The sequence below is a fragment of the Orcinus orca genome, chromosome 1 (assembly GCF_937001465.1).
Source record: "Orcinus orca chromosome 1, mOrcOrc1.1, whole genome shotgun sequence".
NCBI classification, from domain to species: domain Eukaryota; kingdom Metazoa; phylum Chordata; class Mammalia; order Artiodactyla; family Delphinidae; genus Orcinus; species Orcinus orca.
The window spans coordinates 151,845,561-151,862,129 of NC_064559.1; the positions used below are offsets into that span (position 1 = coordinate 151,845,561).

At 36.3% G+C, this 16,569-nt stretch overlaps 1 long non-coding RNA gene across 2 annotated transcripts in view; it reads left to right on the forward strand.

Moving 5' to 3' along the window:
• Positions 1-16,569, forward strand: part of LOC117196965 (uncharacterized) — a 35,076-nt gene that overhangs the window by 11,989 nt on the left and 6,518 nt on the right. The gene's annotated exons all lie outside the window — the stretch shown is intronic.

Below are 16,569 nucleotides of genomic sequence, written 5' to 3' on the forward strand. Positions count from 1 at the left end.
CTTAAATTAGGTTTAGCCATTTATCTTCACCTTGAAAAGAAAATCTCTACAATTCCTGTGATGTTTCCTGAGAAGGAAGCAAATGAAAAGAATCTTACATACTCTTAAACTAGGTTAAGATTATAATCATCACTTCCCTCATGCACAAGAAACACAAATGATTTTTCCTCTCCACAATCATGGGTCTCTCCTTTACAAAGGATTCTGTGTGTCCCTCCATTTCTGAATAATTTTTATTTAATTTGACTCAATAAGGAGCCAAATCAATTTGAGCCATTTTTACTACACAAAAGATTCTAGATCTCTCACTCAAACATTTTCTTCATTTTCTTGAAAATGTAGGCCATCTATAACACTAGTCTGAATTACTTTAGGAGAAATAGTATGAGATTTTCTATTAAAGTCCAGAAAAAAATAGATTTAATGGGACCAAAAGATAAATTTTAGCATTAAATTAATATTTTATCAATCCCAATGTAAGTATAATCAAAATATCTACCTTCATTGTATGTTCATCTTAGTTTCTGTCCTTGGATTTTGCATACCAATTAGTAAGTGATGAATAATGGTGGTGGTGATATTTACAATAGCATTAAAATTCCATCAAAAGGAAGAGGAACACAATTCAATTATAACTATAATTATACTTATAACAGCATTTATAAGTATAAAAGCAGTTCGTCTCACAACTCTAGTGTTATCAAATCTAGCAAAAATCTTAAGTCTGTAGCTAATTAGCACAAAGCAAACTGAGATCTGGTACTAGATACTTACATAAATTAAAAAGTCAAATCCAAATAAAATTTCCAAAATCTATCTTGACTTTGGCTTCAGTTATCCTGTTGTCTGTCTATATTGATCAAATTAACAGGACCCATGCTAAATTTCCACTTGACTTAGCGCTATGTACACATAGCCTATGAGTCTGGAAACATAGCTTTATTGTACATAAAGTCATCTTTTGGTGAAAGTTGCCCTGGTCAGCAATGCTGGAGACATGGCCAGGAAATCAAACGGCCCCCATTGTGAATCCAGAGAGCTTACTCTCATCACTGATGATTCAAGTTCTAGAAACTGGAACTGTGATTGGATCAGGACTCAGAAGAATCCCAAAGTTCCATTAATCATTTCAAGGACACTCAGAAGACCCTCGGAAAATTCCTCTTCCGGTGCTTCTATAAGTTTGGCTACAAAATTTTCTCTGTTGGGAAAGAGGTGGGATTGCTTATAAAACTTGTTTTAAGAGCATGATTCCGTAAGATTCTTGTGGAAATAGATGAAGACCAACCAAATGAAAATAACCAATAGCTATTTGTTCAGAGCTTGCTATAGCAAAGGAGTCAGCCACTGTCATCTGGGTTTTGGTAGACGCTTAAAGGCAGGCAGAGTTGGATAGCTTTATAGTAGAAGAAAAGGGAAGTCTTCAGGTATGTCCTGATTGTATAATAGTTCTGTTGGCTTGGGAAGCTGTAGGTGGGCTAACTAGAAGCATGGCATCCCTATGTGATTGGCTAGGGGAACATATTTAGCTTTCTCTGGTTGATTCCAAGTTGGAAGTGGGGACAAAAATCAGAGAAGCTGTCAGTTATTAATCAAGTCCTGGCCAATTTGGGCTGATTGTTAAAGAATTTATTGTGTAGCTTCCTGGATTATTACTAGAGATAGAAGTCTGACTTCCTACAAGTCTGACTTACAGCAGGCTGACTCCCTAGGCTGTTTATTGTAGATAAGGGGCATAACCTGGGAAGTTTGCTGCAGGTTGTGGGTCATTTTATAAATGGTCTGGCCATCGTTCTCTTTGTACACTCATTCTCTCATTCCAAACATTATTTCCCCAAAAGGAATATAACTAGACATATTGCAACAAAGTAAAAGAAGGTAAGGAAACATGTAATACAACAAAATTTAATGAAAGTTCCTTGTCCAAAATTTTACTTGCTTGTCATTTTAATGTTTTTTATTAGAGAATAAGGAAGGGCATGGGAAAGAATCTGTTCCCTGGAATCTCAAGTGATGTAAAGAAATTTCAATGATGTTTGTATTAGTTGTATTACTGCTAAACTGCAGCAAAGAGACCCAAAAATACAATAGCTCAAACAAAATAAAGTATCTCATAACAATCCAGATATGTATACATGATCCAAGATAGAACATCACCATCATCATCATCATCATTATCATGTTTATCATCATCATCTATCTTTCTGTGGGTCTATCTATAATGGGAATTCTGCTTTCAAAGCCATTCATGACTCAGGTTCATTCATTCTCATTGTCTTTCACTTATTGTTCTTATACATTCTTGTGTGTTGTTTCCCTCACCTGCATGGTCATGACTGGCTCACCATCCCATATGTGTTCCAGCCCACAGAATCAGGGAAAGAGAAGTAGAGGGAAAGCAACTTTCTTTAAAAATATGGTGTGGGGAATTCCCTGGTGGGCCAGTGGTTAGGACTCTGTGTTCTCACTGCTGAGGGTCCAGGTTCAATCCCTTGTTGGGGAACTAAGATCCCAAAAGCCACATGGCATGGCCAAAACATTTTAAAAATTAAAAAAATAAAAATATGGTGTGGCTACAATGGAATACAACTCAGCCATAAAAAAGAATGAATTTTTGCCGTTTGCAGTAACAATGGATGGACTTGGAAGGCATTATGCTAAGTGAAATAAGTCAGAGAATGATAAATACTGTATGGTATCACTTAGATGTGGAATCTAAAAACTACAACACACTAGTGAATATAACATAAAAGGAAGCAGACTCACAGATATAGAGAACACACTAGTGGTTACTGGGGGGGAGGAGCAAAACAAAGGTGGGGGAGTGAGAGGTACAAACTACTGGGTGTAAGATAGGCTCAAGAATGTATTGTACAACACAGGTAATATAGCCAATATTTTGTAATAACCGTAAGTGGAAAGTACCCTTTAAAATTGTATGACATTTTAGGGCTTCCCTGGTGGCGCAGTGGTTGAGAGTCTGCCTGCCGATGCAGGGGATGTGGGTTCATGCCCCTTTCCGGGAAGATCCCACATGCTATGGAGCGGCTGGGCCCGTGAGCCATGGCCGCTGAGCCCGCGCGTCCGGAGCCTGTGCTCCGCAATGGGAGAGGCCACAGCAGTGAGAGGCCCGCATACCTCAAAAAAAAATAAATTAAAAGAAAATTGTATGACATTTTAATTTTAATAAAATTTTTAAAATATGGTGTGGAAGTTCTACTCGTACTCATAAACCACTGGACACGGCCTGGTCACATGGTCAAATGTAGGTAAAGGAAAGCTTGAGAAATGTAGTGTCTAGCTGTACTGTCAAACTGACTAAGAAGAATTCATCACCAAAAGGAAGAAGAAAATAAAAACGAGGAAAATGAGTGTTCTCTGCCAGAGATATCATAATGGCTATGCATTCAAACAATGAGAAAGTTATGAAAGAGCACAGAACACCTCACTCTCTTTGGAGCATTGTCCTGTCAAGCCCATGAGGCTTGGTGATGGGTTGCAGGCAAATCCACAGCTATCTGCTTCTTCGTCTTAGGGATTCCAAAGTTTCTCAGGCATTGATATAAAAAGCTTGCTCCCAGAGGGCTGAGAAGTGTAGATGATATCTAAATATTATTTAATGCTTTATTGGGTTGTAGAAAGAAAACAGTAGAAAAATCTTTACTTGTTGTCTGTCCCTTGGTGTCCTGAAAATTATTTCAGACCTAGCAAAGAGAAGGGAGGAATGCCAGATTTGACTTTTCTTAGGTATTTTATTTTTTCTTTCTTTTTAAAGATTTTTTTGATGTGGACCACTTGTAAAGTCGTTATTGAATTTGTCACAATATTGCTTCTGCTTTATGTTTCGGTTTTTTGGCCATGAGGCATCTGGGATCTTAGCTCCCTGACCAGGGATCGAACCCACACCCCCTGCATTAGAAGGCGAAATCTTAACCACTGGACCACCAGGGAATTCCCTCTTAGGTATTTTAGCTTCTTTTCTCCTTGATAGCTAGAAATCAAATAATAATAATATGTCTAATAAATTTTGGAGTACTCTGAAAAATGCAAATATAAAAGATACAAAGCACTATTTATAATTATGTCAAAGAAATTGAATAGTTTCAATCTGACTAATAAATCAAGTACCAGACCTCTGTAATTATGGCTGTTCCAGGATTAAGAATGTTATACCTATCAAGTGTAACCTGCCCCACATGTATTGTCCTAGAATGGTTTTCACCTGTTAGGCGACAGAGTATGTCTCATTTTAGTGTGCATGTGGACACAGGTGAGAGATCCAAGTGCCAATGTATAGAGTAAAACACTGATTCCTCATGCTTTAGAAAAGAATCTGTTATGGGGGGACAGCTACAAGAGGGTCAGCACTCTGGGCCTCATATGTATAAAAGGCCTCAAATTTAGACTTTTAAAATTATCTCCAAATGAAGTCATGCATAAGGATGTTTTATCTGTATATGTCTTCCAGGCATGTAAATTTTTTCAAGTAAAATAAAATTTGTACAATTTTGACTTTTTAAAGATTTTTCAACACACTGGGAGCCACAAATGTTTATGGGTGGAAGATCATAAGATCCTATCAGGATAATGAAACCCCTCAGAACAGAGTGAAGTTTACAGTGGCAGTGCGATTTACCCTGTCTCTTCTAAAATGTTCTCTAAACCACGGCCAAAAAATATAGGTAACAATTGTATTGTTTTCAGAGAAAGTTAAAGATAGGAAAATATCTTGTCATGCTATGCATGGAAGGGAAGAGGTTTATTTGAAAATTTTTAAAATTTTTTTATATGTATGCCTTTGACACAGGTTTAAAACATCACATTGTCCTTATCCTATGCAGCTCTTGCAAAATACATTAATTTTTGTCTTCTTTCAAATTACTCTGGAAATTGAGATGGCCATAAATATTGGCATCAATAAGAATATTCTGAACTAAGGCCAGAGATTTAAAATCTTTGAAAAGAAGATTTGTTGACCTGGAGGATGCCAGATGGGAGAATCCATCATCTACCACATACAGTGAGCAAATTCCAAGTGCAAATGTGTTTCAGGAACATATCATTTTCCTGATCTAACTCTTTCTTCTCTGTTTATACTCAGACATGTCAACCTTGTTTTGGGAACCAAAACCTCACTCTTTTTTTTTGTACACTTTATTTTTTTAACTTTTTATTTTATATGGGAGTATAGCCGATTAACAATGTTGTGATAGTTTCAGGTGCACAGCAAAGCAACTCAGCCATACATATACATGTATCCATTCTCCCCCAAACTCCCCTCCCAGCCAGGCTGCCACATAACATTGAGCAGAGTTCCCTGTACTATATAGTAGCAAAATCTCACTCTTACATCCCTTTTCTCAAGAATAGAGTATTTCCTATTCCAATTTAAGACTATGGATTCCTAAGGTAGTCATTCCTACAAGAATAAACAATATAATCAAGGAAATCTGAAATCAGGACGGCTATTTCAAGCTCTTGTGTAGCTAACAGGACTTCTGACTAATTCACAGGAATAACCTCAGGGTAACTACATAACAGAGGGAAGGAAAGATTTTATGTTTAAGATTAGAAGTTCTGGAAACCAGATCAGGAGCATGACAAAATGCGTGGTACACATGAGAGATAGATACAGGATTTTTAAAAGTAAAAAGAAAGAATTAAAGAAAGAAATGAGGAAGGCAGGGAGGGAAGAACAAAAGCAAGGAAGCAAAGAAAAGGAAGGAAGGTGCATAAAGTAACAACACTTTCAAATAATACTGGAAGCATATACACTCTGGATCAACAGCTTTCATATTTTCAGGGCTTCATGTGTATTTACAGGTAAATTAAAAACTCTTGTTTTCTAGGCACAATTTTTGTTTATTCTGAAAGTGACAAATAGAAATCATCCACCTCTACCTGAGTTGTTACGTTGAATAATATTTTAAAGTTGTATTTCAGTTTAGTACAAAACAGTGAGGGTGGAGGAAGAGCTGGTGATGATACGCATGCCATGTGTATTCTACCACATTTTTGGTTCGTCTTGTGATGGGCACATATGCAAGATGGCTGACCTAGGTGAGAAATGCAGTCTATGATCATTCATGATTGGGAGATTCTGTGTGAAGATAAATGATCCCTATAGGTATCTGTCCCTTTGTCCTCATATTCTGACACTGAACTGGTGGTTTTCTTCCTGTAATAAAAGTAATGATTGATGAGGTAGGTTTAGAGAAATACTAAGCCACCATTTCAGAAACAAACTCCTCTTTCTTATGTGCACCAGGACAATGATTCCCAACTTGGGGTGACACAGGGGAGAGAGGTCTAGGAGAATTACCTGGAGAGCTATTTAAAATTGTACATTATCTCCATCACCTACAGTTGAGAAATTGCTTCTAATCCCCTAAACTCTTAGACATCAAAGCTCTTCCGTGTGCAGGACTGCATTAAGGCAGAGTGCACTAAAGAAAACTGCAAAACAAAAGACTCAAAGCAAGAATTCTTCCTCTTTTTGTTTTAAAAATACCAAAAAAAAAAGGAAGAATATGCATTAGCTCTACTAGCTATTATACAAAATCCTGTAATTTAGTCAAGGGGCTGTCTACCCAGCCACACATTAGAATCTCCTAGGGAGCTATTAAAATACACTCATGCCCTGACCCATCCCAAACCAATTTAATCAAATCTTTGGGGATGAGTTCAGCCCTCTATAGTTTTTTTAAAGTTCCGGGTTATTATAATAACCTGTCAATAATAGGCAATACTGAGAACCACTGAATTAGACCAATTAAATAGCATAAGGATCATAAATTGGATATAAATTCTAGTCCCAGCTCTGTTATGGATTTGATTTGCAGTCGTTAGTAAGTTACCTAAACTCTTGGATTCTTACTTTTCTCAAAGTTAAAGCAAGAGAATTGAATTAGATCATTTAACAAACACTTTTTTTCCAAAGGTACATCAGATACATCTTTAACATGCCTTAAAGACTCCCTATCCCCTTCACTGATTTGGGCCAAGTCTGCTACTCTCGGCTTCCTCTTCAGCCCTAGTGAACCTATTTTAGCTCCTGAACACCTGTAAGCTCTCCTTTGCTCCACAGTCTTCACACATTGTAGCCTAACTAGGAAACACTCTGGGCCCGCTCCCTCCTCACTCAATGCAGTCAGTAGTATCTGTCTAATCACATACACTTTTGACTTAAGGCTGTTCTTGTGATCATAGGGTCCTTAAAAAGGCAGAAGATGAACATTGGTGGACCCCAGTACAATAAAGTAAAACAATTATGTAATAAATAAAACTCTGAGCTAGACATTCCAAAATGTGGGTCTTACCATCACATTCTGCTCTAATTAGAAAGCTGACCAAACATAATCCAGTAACTTCAACAACTTAACCTAAGTCTCAGTTACCCCCTTATGTGATTTGTAAAGTCATTTCCAGTATAAGCATATCACAGATGAGAAAGCACTTTAAAATATTTTTTAAATATGAACTAAAATATCATTAACACATACTGGAGGAGATGAAATAGAATGCAGCCATGAATTTCCCTAGGGGGATGAACCTGTCATAAATAGAGTCTCTTGAGCAATGACCATGAGGTCACTTTTGAAACAGAATATGGTAAAAAGTTTGACTTGTCCACATTATTTCTCATTCCCAACAACTACTGCTTCTAAAAGATCATTTTTGGAAACGTCAGGAAATGGAAATATATGCATCAGAAGAGACTGAAAAAGAGGATCGTCTTTCCCATAAACTCTACAAATGAGTACTCAAGGTCCCAGTGAGGAAAGACCTTTAAACTCTCCCCATCTTCTACATCAGGATAATAACTGTGGGAAGGAGTGGAAGTACAGATCATATTTTAAGAAACAATGGGGGCCATAGGAGCAAGGAGAAGAATCTTGTAATACTTTCCCAGAAATGCTAGACAATTATATTAGGGAAAGCATGTTGTATAATCATAATTTAGATGCAGGGCCGGTTCTCAGAACATTTAAGAAGTAGAGTGTATTCTTATTCCCCTTCTATCCTTTACCATCTATTTTTCACTTTCTGGAGCCTCAATAGGCACAGAATGATATCGGGTTACTCCTAGCAGCTCAAGGCAACATATTGTGATGCCCCCCTTCATAAGCCCCAACCCCAGCTTTCCCAATTTACTCATTCCTTTATGCTATTACAGGAAGCATGAAGAACAACAACAAAAACCCCCAAATCAAAAGCAAAATAAGCAGTATCTGTCCCAGCTAGAATATTATAATCTGTTTGTGACTTAAAAAAAAACAAAGAAATGAAAGGCAAGTATGGGGAATTCACAGGGGATACAACAGGTGGCAAGTGGGAGGTTCGGTTTTAGGTAACAGTGGGAGCAGTCTATTGTCACAGGAGAAAAAAAAGAACATGTGGGTAAGAATGAAAGGGTGGTGGAAATTTGATAGTGGACAGATGACCTAGCTGTATTATGATGCTTCTTATTTGCTTGGGAAAGAGGGATACTGAAGGTTAATGGAGAGAGAAGCTGTGAAGACACCTCAGAGTTGGAAAGCAGATTTATTAAGGAACTCCAGAAAGATGGCTGGATAATTCTAAAGCCTCACTTGAGATTTGTGATCATAAATGCAAAGTGAGACCAGTTCACGGAAGTTTGTCTCCAAAACTGCACCCACATTCCAGGCTTATCACATACAGTATGCAGTCAGCAGATAAATAGTTTTGCCAGTTGAGTGAGATGGAAGGAAAGCCGTGAAAGGGAACTGAGGCTGATTATAATGAATGTGATGGACCATGGAGTCTAACCTGAGCAAGGAGAAAAGTGAGAAGGAGGAAACACTGCAGAGTAAAAAAGTGTTGGAGTCAATGAATTGGGAGCCTGGCTGGGATAATAAAATGTTCAGGTGGACCTACTGGAGTAAAGGAGCTAGGAAGGAAAGCAGTAGTGAACAAAAAGTAGGCTGCTTAAAACTGAGGTTTCAGAGGCACTGCAATTACTGATGATGACGATGCCTAGAGCAGTATTTTACAAATTTTTTTGAGCACAATCCTTAGAAAGAAAGGAATTTTACATGATAGTTGGTATACATATACAAATTTTTACAAAACAATGCCAATCCTTAAACATACTCAGTTTTCAATTCTATTCCATTCCTTTTAAAAATTCTACTTAGTAAATTATTTTCCAGCCCTACTGAGGCATCAGAATCTGTAGTGTGAAAAGAAGTGGTCTAGGGTAAGTTCCACAGGGGTAACTAAGGTGGGATAGAATAGGACAATAGAATTAAGGAAATCATGGACCTCAGGGGCCAGAGTGTTGAACTAAGCATTTTCATTGCTGTTGTAGTCGCCAAGAATAATGACAGAAGTAGTAGTAAAAGAGAAAACAATTAGCCAGATGTAAAAACTTTATATTAATTAACATTTCCAGTAAAAATAAAACCATAATAAATGAGTAAATGAATGGATAATACATTACCCTTTACACATTTCAAATCCCTTTTGTAAGTTGACATGAGTAAATAGATTATAATTAATTCACTAATTAATTAGACGTGTATTCATCTAACAAATATTTGAGAGCCTTCTGTGAGCCAAGGACTGTGCTAGTCTCTGGGCGGTTATATATTATGGGGAGGAAAATACCTGGATTCTACCCTCAGGTAGTTTGTAATCTAGTGTGGAACAAAGACATTGAATAAATAATCACGTAAATAATTAAATAGAGTTACAACTTGTGATAAGAACAATAGAGTGCTGGGGGGAGAACGTGGATTAGAAGAAGTGCTATCTGAGGAGTCCTCTTTGAAGTAATGATGTCTTAGCTGAATCCCAAAAGATGAGTAAGAGATGGCCATATGGTAAATTTTTTATCCTTCTGTACTTTACCTTCATTATGTTTGAAATAAAAGAGATAAAATAATACAATCTCATTTTAAGGACGGAGACTTAAAATCCGTATAGTTCAACAACTCTTCTGAGTCTTTGATCCTTTCTAAAATGTCTCTGCCCAAATGTCAATATCGTGGCAAACTTGCTCTCTTTCAAGGGCAATTAGTGAAAACTTTCTAAATATTATTTTAGATACTTTCTCACACATTAATGCATTCAATCCTCACAACTACTCTATAAGAAGTAATGTTCTCTAATTTACAGAGGAGAAAACAGATGGAGTTGACCTTGATACAATGGTGATAGTAACCACCATTTCTAGGACTCATTCTCTGTTAATAGTGGCAAGATTTTTCTCTAATGCACCAATATATGCAAAGCAGCTGCCTAGATTTAAGGGACAGTTACAAGGTCATGGGACAATTTCTTTGAGTAACCATCTGGCCCTGATCCAGCATTAAACCCACATCTGTGACCTCATTTGCAACATGCTCTTGCTAAATCTAGACAAACGATTTAGCAAGAGCTAAATCATTCCTTATTGGCTCTCACTCTTTCTAATCAATCAACCAACACCTATAGACTGTAAATAGGCACTGAATCTGGGAAATCTGGGAATAAAGAGATAGATTTATAATCCTGCTTCCCTTCAAACACTTACAAATTAATGGGGGGAATAGAAAACTAAGCAGAAGTTTCCAAACCAAGCATACTGATAAGTGCAGATAAAAGATAAGTAGAAACTGCGACAGGAGCACAAAGGAGCACATACATATTTACTCTAACTCTAGGGGCAAAGACAAAGTTTTACAATCTTTTAAACATTGTTGTCTTTTGATAAACAGTCACATTTCAAGTCTCTTCCACACACACAAAAAAAACAGTTCTAAGAAACCCCAAAGGAGCATGCCTCTACTGAGAACTGCAGTATTTTGGTTTTTTACCAGCATTTAATTTTCATAAGTTAAATTACACAAACAATAATTTTTTTTCTTTTTCAAAATTAAAAAAGTTGAGCATATTGAATATTTTTTTAATTGAAGTATGGTTGATTTACAATGTTGTGTTAGTGTCAGGTGTACAGCAAAGTGATTCACTGATATTTTTTCAGATTCTTTTCCCTTATAGGTTATTACAAAATATTGAGTATAGTTCCTGGTGCTACACAGTAGGTCCTTGTTGGTCACCTATTTTATATATAGTAGTGGGTATATGTTAACCCCAAACTCCTCATTTATCCCTCCCCACCTTCCCCCTTTGGTAACCATAAGTTTGTTTTCTATGTCCGTGAGTATATTTCTGTTTTGTATATAAGTTCATTTGTATCATTTTTTAAATTCCATATATAAGTGACATCATATGATATTTGTCTTTCTCTCTGTGGCTTACTTCATTTGCTATGATAATCTCTAGGTCCATCTGTGTTGCTGCAAATGTCATTCATTCCTTTTTATGGCTGAGTAATATTCTTTATCTATTCATCTGCTGACGGACATTTAGGTTACTTCCATGTCTTGACTATTGTAAATAGTGCTGCAGTGAACACTGGAGTGCATGTATCTTTTCAAATTATGGTTTTCTCTGGATATATGCCCAGGAGTGGGATTGCAGGATCATATGGTAGCTCTATTTTTAGTTTTTTAAGGAAACTCCATACTGTTCGTCATAGTAGCTGTACCAATTTACATTCCTACCAACAGAGTAGGAGGATTCCTTTTTCTCCACACCTTCTCCAGCATTTATTATCTGTAGACTTTTTGATGATGGCCATTCTGACCAGTGTGAGGTGATAACCCACTGTAGTTCTGATTTGCATTTCTCTAGTAATTAGCAATGTTGAATATCTTTTCATGTGCCTTTTCGCCATCTGTATGTCTTCTTTGGAGAAATGTCTATTTAGATCTTCTGCCCATTTTTTGATTGGGTTGTTTGTTTTTTTGATGTTGAACTATATAAGCTGTTTGTATATTTTGGAGATTAATCCCTTGCTGGTCACATCATTTGCAAATATTTTTTCCCATTCTGTAGGCTGTCTTTTCATTTTGTTTATGGTTTCCTTTACTGTGCCAAAGCTTTTAAGTTTAATTAGGCTCCATTTGTTTATTTTTGTTTTTATTTCATTACTCTAGGAGACAGATCCCAAAACATATTGCTGCCATTTATGTCAAACAGTGTTCTGCCTATGTTTTCCTCTAAAAGTTTTAAGGTATCCAGGCTTACGTTTAGGTCTTTAATCCATTTTGGGTTTATTTTTGTGAGTGGTGTTAGAGAATGTTCTAATTTGATTCTTTTACATGTAGCTGTCCAGTTTTCCCAGCACCACTTATTGAAGAGACTGTCTTTTCTCCATTGTATATTCTTGCCTCCTCTGTCATAGATTAAGCAAGAGGAATCAGGCTCCCTGACTTCATGCTATACTACAAAGCTACAATAATCAAAACAGTATGGTACTGGCACAGAAACAAATATATATCAATGGAACAGGATAGAAAGCCCAGAAATAAACCCACAAACCTATGAACATATTTTTTAAACTACCAAACCATCACTCCATGTCTTCCTCACAAAATTCTGCTAAGCTTCTCTGGCAGAAGGATCTCACCTGTCCTCTTACTAACTACACCTCCTGGAGAATCACTGGGCTTAGAGTATGTCAAAGAAATAAAAATAAATAGCAATACTGAGCATTTAGACCAATGCTTCCCAACTTTAACTGCTTCTTAGAGGCTTCAGTATCATATTTAAAATATTCTAATGTCCTGCCTCATGACAGACCAAATTAAATCAGAGTGGTGGGGTGAGAGTAGCACTCAGGAAGAAGGCACTGGATTTTTTTTAAAAAATACTTGCTTATTTCAATATACAGCCAGGGTTGAAAACCACTTAAAGAAATATGACTGCTTTTTCTCTTCAATTGGTCCTTGGAATTTTCCCAATGGTACTTGGACTTTCCTAATTTGATTCATCTTGGGAGGGGCTACTCACTTCTATTCACCAGTACTCATTACCTCATTAATAAACTTGCAGTCACCTTTTTGCTGATCTCCTTATGGTAAATCTCTCTGCCTGCACTTGGTAGAGTGCAGCTCCTCATTTATTCATTCATTCAGTACAGCAGTCAGTAAGTCAACATCACTGAGCACCCACTCTATGTTTAAGGCAGCGCTAAGAGCATACAATGATAAAGTCATGGTGACTGCCCTTAGGGACTCCCAGTCTAACAGCAGGATTGCACTCTGACAGAGTATGGAAGTATGTATAAGGAGGTAAGGGGCACAAGAGGGGAGCACTAACTGTTCCTGGGCAAGGAACTAAAGAGGACATCTCAAACTTACCAAGGCAAATGATGCTTCAGCGGATTATTATAAAAAGTAGGCATGAAATGTCAATTGTCAGGTCCCTGAAAGTCCATCAGAAAAACCTGAAGATCAAACAAAGCTACACTTATTAGACAGTTCAGTAAGGGATAACACCACCTTGACAAAAGTTTACTAGTATCTTAGAAGAGTGAAGGCAGGGAAAGATAAAGGATTTTGAGACCTGGGCTCAGTGCCTTTAAGGTGGGTCTAGGAAGGCAGGGAACTAGATGGGAATAGGCAGAGTTTATGACATAATTGTGGATTGGCTTTGAAGCCAGTCTAGATGATGAAGCTGTTTGTCTTGGTAAATAAATTAATTAGCTAGTTCATCATCTTACCTTCCAGGAGCATGTATTTCATGGAACAAGTAGCCAAGTTATTTTTGCTTGTCCTCAGTATTATTTAATATAGAGACAAGAAAATATGTCCAGTCCCAGAAATGTTTACCACAGGAATATGAAATGTTGGTTTCAGTACTCAATAAAGGAGATGAAGAAGTAGGCAGAAGGGAACTGGGCAATGAGTCAGTATGTGCAAATCAAAGCAATAAAAGCAGAGCATGCTCTAAAAATCTCTTTTGCTTTCTGAATCAAGTCCAAACTCTTCAATTTGGTGCTTAAGACCTTCTAGTATGTGAAACAACTTACATTTTAAGCATTTATTTCCTATTTGTCACTTATAACACAACCAAAAAGAATTAGTCACCATTTCTAACCTTTTGCACCTTTGCAGCACTATTTATGCATCTTCACATAACAGGGATCAAATCTCCACTCTAACATTTTACCAGCCATGTGACTTTGAACTAATAATTTAAATACTTTGTGCCTATTTTTCAATTGTAAAAAGGCAAAAGTAAAAATAACTACCTCATAGATAGATACCGGTAAAATCATCTATCAACAAACAGGTATCTATTGAGTACCATCTAGTGCCAGGCACTGTTCTAGGGGAAAAGACTGCCCACATTCAAGGAACTTATATATTTTCAGATATGTTATGAAGAGAAATACTGAGTAATGTGATAGAGGGCAAATGTGTTGAGGAGGCAGTCTACTCCAGTGTGGAGATTTAAAAAGATCTCCATGTTCCTTGAGAAAAGAAACCATAATTATGCACTTTTCTGTGACACTTGCAACATTCTTCCACATTGTTGACACCAAAAACCAGTGAGTGAATAAATGAACAAATAAGATACTCATATTGTTACTGTAGAGAATGTACCTTGAGTGGTTTTTATACAAAAGCTTTTACATGACTTTTAAAAGTCATCTTGGTAGAAATTTTACAAGGGTAAGTTAGAATCAGAATAAATTGTTAAATTATAAATATAATTGTTAATATAATTATGTAATTAATATAGTTAGTATAATTATATATTATATAATTGAATACAATTGTTAATAAAAATACACAGTTATAACTTTTTAGTCAAAATTTAGATGCAAGAGTGATGTTTTGTGTCTGAAATGTCATTGTTAGGGCCTTTTAGAGGAGGCTTATCCTGCTGATAGAGAAGCAAGATAAATTGTTCCTAAAATCAATTATAATTATACAATACCTAATATATTCCCCCCAAATTGATGCAACTTATATCCTTTCTCTCAGGCTTACAGTAAGAATTAATAATCTCTTCTTCACAGAGCAATAAGCTCATTACTCCAGCTGCTTTTTCTAGCCAAAGGGAAGAATAATAGAAAAATCACATTTTCCCAACAAATAATACACAGTGAAAAATATGTCCTTGGGTTCACATGCAGAAGTAACAGAACCTAGCTTCAATTATCTGAATGCTAACAATTTTCCAACCGTTGCAAAAAAAAATTAACTTAACTCTGCTGATTCTTTAACTCCATCCTTATACAGGCTTTTAAAGAAAAAAATATATATATATATGTATAATTACTGAATAATAACTATGTACCAGGTACTACACTAAACATTTTATGTTCATTATCTCATTTCATTCCCAAAATACCCATAAGGAGTAGGTACTATTTTATTTCCCTATTACATGTAAGACAACTATAGCTCAATGAAATTACCACATATGCCTGCCTGAATATAATTCAACCCAGAATATCAGAAGATAAGATAATCTTTCATTATCCAAATTAGAATACAAACACAATAAAAAGGAGAATAAAAGCCTGATTGAATATATGTATACTAATAAGAATATAAACTTTAAAAGTAAATATGTGCATATTTGATTTATTTGGTTACATATTTATTTTAAATCACATGCCCTGTAAATTAACACATTATATTTAAAATATTACTTTTTTCCACCTTCAGATTTCATGAAATAAGTTTATTTAACCTCTTCACATGCCTCTTAACATCAAATTCTTATTGACCACTGGAACCACTTTTCTGAGACAGATAACATTTTTCCAAGAATAGCATTTGTATTAAAGTTCTCCAGAGAACCAACAGGAGATTGATAAATAGATGATAACTAGATAGACAGACAGACAGATAGAGATTTACTATAAGGAATTGGCTCATATGATTATGAAGGCTGATAAATCCAAAATCTTCAGGGCAGGTCTATGGTATGGGAGACCTAGTGAGAGCAGATGATCCAGTTGCAAGGCCATCAGGCAGGAAGAGGCGATGTCGCAGATGAAGTCAGGGCAGTTGGCTGTAGAATTCTCTCTTACCTAGAGAAAGATCAGCCTTTTTGTTCTAGTCAGCCTTTCAACTGATTGGATGAGGCCACCCACATTATGAGGGGTAATCTGCCTTACTCTACTGATTAAAATGTTAATGTAATAGAATGTTAAAGTCTACTAAATTAAATGTTCATCTCACCCAAAAACACCCTTGCAGAAACACCCAAAAAATTGTTTAACCAAATATCTGGGAAGCCTATGGCCCAGTCAAGTTGGCAGACAAAATTAACCATCCCACCATTTTAACGTCTAATTTTTCTCTTTCTGACTGGTTTTAAGCAACTTGATTATGATTATCCGTGGAGTACTTTTCTTCATGTTCTTTGTGATTTAGTTTCGTTGAGCTTCTTGGACCAGTAGGAATTTGGAAATAATTACAACCATTATTTTTTAAAATACTTTTTGTGCTACACCCCCCACTGCCTATCAGTTCTAAGATTCCAAATATTACATGCATGTCAGATGGTTTAGTATTATCCTCTAGGCAGCAAAAGCTAAATAATTTGCAGGGCCCAGTGCAAAATTAAAATGAGGGATCCCTCATTCAAAAATTGTTTAAAAATTTCAAGAGGCAACAGCAGAACATTAAACCAAGTGATAACCCTTTCTTAATGTAGAATCTATGTGTCAGGAAAGGTTGCACACCTGTGAAGCCT